Consider the following 4,144-nt stretch of genomic DNA (forward strand, 5'->3'; position numbering starts at 1 on the left):
TGCATTAATGCATTTACAGGACAATTAACTGATTGTTCTGCCTCGAAGTGGACTGGTTTTGAATGGTGATTGTTATGACAGCATAGATAATCCATCTCTGTGTCATGGAAGTATTTCATTTTAGCCATGAGAACAGTGCACACTGAAGCCCTTTAACACATACCTGTTAATCACCTCATGTGCTACTCAGTGCTACTGACACGTCTTTTTGCTTAGTTTTATCACTTTAAATTTCATCCTCTTGATAGGAATAGTTGGACTATATCTGCCATGATCTTTTACAATGTACTGTGCAGTATAATGTCAACTTTATTTAGTGCCAAAATGATAGCAATCATAAAGTATAATAGAACATGAATAAGTCATAAGCTCCCATGGTGCGATAAATTTTGTCAGCATCTGGGCATGTACCAAGTTAACTTATATTGCCTTTATTATTGTAATTGAGTTCTGCAAGAGAGATGCTTTCAAGGCGTTCAGAACCATTGAATTGTGATTTCAGTTCGCTGCAAAAGCATTTTTCCTCTGATGCTGACAAGATAAAATTCAACTAGATGCAATGAAGGCAAGTACTGCAGCTGCAAAAGCTTTTTTCCCCAACTCTGACACTACCCATAGCCCTCACTGCCCACCCCTTCCACATCATTTTGGCAGTACGTCGCCTGGAGACTGATGATCCTGACAACGTCACTTGTCCCCATCTGTAACACTAATGTCCCTGTCAGGTGATGCCAAGAGAAAACATAAATCAGCCCGTCTGTTTGTTTGCTAATGGGACAACTCCTAATGTATATACCTCCGAAAATTCTGTGTGCTGGAAACATGCTAGTTATGCCTTAGTGTCCATGAGCCATGAGCCTTCAAAGTCAACCAAAGCTCCAAAATGAAGTTCTCTCTTTTCAAATTTTTGAGAGACTTTGAGCCAAAGCTGTTCACAGCATCACTATGTCTATGTTTAGGCTGTTTATATCTGAGGGTTCTTTATCTTTGAACAGAAAGCAGTAAGACGTTTATACTTAGAAAGGTGGAGAGGATTCAGTGTACTTATCAATAACAGAAGAAATCCTTCCAGAAATCCTCTTGAAAAAAATTAGTTTTAGATGTTTTTTCCTCCCATCTAAAATAACTCATATAAGCATTTTTGAAACATTTGCAAGTTTGCATTAAGAGGTAGATGAGATGACACTGGCACAAGCACAGCTACTCCTTCACCAGGATGCTGAAGAAGAGAAGTCAAACTCACCTTTTTTTATTTTTCCACATTTCCTTCCCGTTTTATTCACCAGTTAGCCACCAATCATGACTACTTTCCTTTGTCCATCAAAAACAATATTTTAATCAACTGAGGTTCAAGGCCAACAAATGTCTCATAGTCTGCCAGTCCAGTACATGTCAAATATAGATTAAGGTAAGGTATGAAGGTCAGCCACTAATCAGAAGGTCGGTGGTTCGATCCCAGGCTGCCTCCTGGCTGCATGCCAAATATCCTTGGGCAAGATACTAACCCCGTGTTTGCCTACTGGTGGTGGTCAGAGGGCCCGGTGGCGCCAGTGTCCGGCAGCCTCGCCTCTGTCAGTGCGCCCCAGGGCAGCTGTGGCTACAATGTAGCTTGCTATCGCCAGTGTGTGAATGTGTGTGTGAATGGGTGAATGACTGAATGTAGTGTAAAGCGCTTTGGGGTCCTTAAGGACTAGAAAAGCGCTATACAAATGCAGGCCATTTACCATTTACCATTTACATTGCAGTTGTCACCGGAACAACAACATCCATACATCTATCGTGCCTTTGGTTTCATTCTATAATACTGGACTTTGAGAGTTTAAACAAGAGAGAAAAGTGTGAAAGTGTGTAGTGGGGGGGGGGGGGTTACCGCCTTAAAACATCTATAATAAATTGTAAAAAAAAATTAAGTTTGCTACTTCATGGTTTTCACCTATCATGGGTTATTTTTAGAACGTAACTCCCGCGATAAATGAGGGACCACTGTGACACGTCTTGGTTGCTGAGTAACAGTAACAGTTTCTAAGCCTGCTTTGCGTTTGGAAACACCTTCCTGAATGAGTGGTTGTGCCCATATGGAAAAGATGTACATAAATCTTATAAAGTTTGTATCTGTCTTGTGTGAAACTTGTATGAAAAGCATACAAGAGTGAAAACAGATATAAGATCCCTTGAAAAATTATATAAATGAAACTTGTATGTTTTGGATACTTACTAAAACAATATATGAAAGTGGCCACTTTCATGAGTAAATCATATAACTATATGAAGTAGGCCACATCTGATGCAAGTCTTTTCTATTTCTTTTCCATATGGGTGGTTGTAGGTAACCTCCTCACTACATTTGTTTGTAGTGAGGCTGAAGCAGAATAAGGTTGTGATCTGCTTTCCCCAGAGCAGGCATCCTCTAGGTTTGCATACAATGGGTCTAAATGCTGTCCACATACTGACAAAGCAGGTAATATTTTATCCAGCGTCACATGCTTGAAGTCCTAAGAGATTAATATTAGCGTATATAATCACCAAAATAGCATATGTGAATTCTCTCTGCAAGTATTAGGAACATAGACTGCAGCTACGATACAGCCTGCTCCCCTCATCAGGTAGACAGGGGACCTTGTTTTCATTGTTAGTAGTTGATTACTCAAATGAGTCTTGGTGTGTAAGGATTCATATCCATATCCATACCCAAACACAAATTTGGAGAGGCTGCCGCTCACAGTGGCCTCAGAAGCGTGCCACAGCGCTCTACCCGCTTTTAGCAGCGCAAATAGGAGTGTCCCAGATAGTTCAAATTAAATAATAACAATAACTTTACAAACACTCTGGAAATATTTGTAAGTACAAAATTGTACATTGTAACTGTAAACCACAATGTGTCAACAGTTCATTTTGTATTGAGTGCTGGGCCCCAGGTACATCTACAAATTAACAAATTGATTCCAATATGCTCTGAATACAGTATTAGTCAAACATTGCTATTAGAGTATGACACCAAATCTGGCAGACTCCAAACTAGCTAGGGTAGGTTTATTATGCTTATACAATCAAAAAAAAAAAACCCTCTAAAACTATTTTACAAATACAAAGGTGCCATAGTTGTGCTTATAATGTTTCCTGGCACATACATCATAATGATTTAGAAATTCTTACAGGTAGTGCATGCAGAACATTGGGTGCCGTGATCTCACATGCCATTCATTCACCTTTAAGTGCTTTGACATTTCGGTTTGCCTTTTATCTCAAAAATGGATCTTCAAGCTGATGCACTGCTTTTGATGCTCTCAGTCATTTTGCAGTAAAATGTGATACATTCTGCACTGCTCCCGAATTTTTTCAAATGGGAGTTATTAGTCACCAAATAAGCTGAACATCATTCAACAGGGCTTGAAAATTCAGTTCCGAGAACATGGATGAACTCAAGAGATGATTGTTTAAGGACATAATGTTTGCTTAAAGAAACATTATAACATCTTTGCCGAGCATGTCTTCATGACAAAACGAAGGCTTTTTTACAGAAAAGTCCACCCGTTAATGTTATTTCCAATAGGCGGATAGCACATGGATAACAATGAAAGGAAGAAAGCAGTTCCTCACTTTTTTTTCTAATTTGACTGAAATTAAGTGGAAGAAACTGCAAGACAATTAACTGTGCTTTTTATCAGGGTTGCACAGTCTGAAAGAGGTTTAGTGGTGGCCCGCCTGTGCTGCCAGCTACAGTCTTTCCCTTTGCTTTTCACAGCCTTTGTTTATCTCATTTTTCAATTAACCTCTACGATTTAACTCCATATATAAAGCGGGGAGCATGTTTGCTCTAAAGAACAAAAAAAATATCTTTTTGTCTCTCTCTCCTTCTCTTTCGCACACACACACATGCTATCTTTTCTTTTTCTGTTTCTCCATCTATCCCTCTGACTCCCCTCTCTTGGCTGCAGTGTTCTTTCAGCCCAGAATGCTGAGCTTCACATTGCCTTCCAGGGTTTTAGCAGGCATGAGGCTGTATGTGTCAGATTAAAGAGGGGAAATCTGTAGCATGCAGGGAGAGCTTTGTAGATATGGCAATTTGGTGATAACTTCCTCTTCTCTGCCCCCTCCCTCCTGCCTCCTCCTCCACCTTCCTCCCTCCTGTGCCTTCCATTTGCAA

The sequence above is a fragment of the Haplochromis burtoni genome, unplaced genomic scaffold (assembly GCF_018398535.1).
Source record: "Haplochromis burtoni strain Fernald_Lab_line unplaced genomic scaffold, NCSU_Asbu1 Contig_870, whole genome shotgun sequence".
Classification (NCBI taxonomy): Eukaryota; Metazoa; Chordata; class Actinopteri; order Cichliformes; family Cichlidae; genus Haplochromis; species Haplochromis burtoni.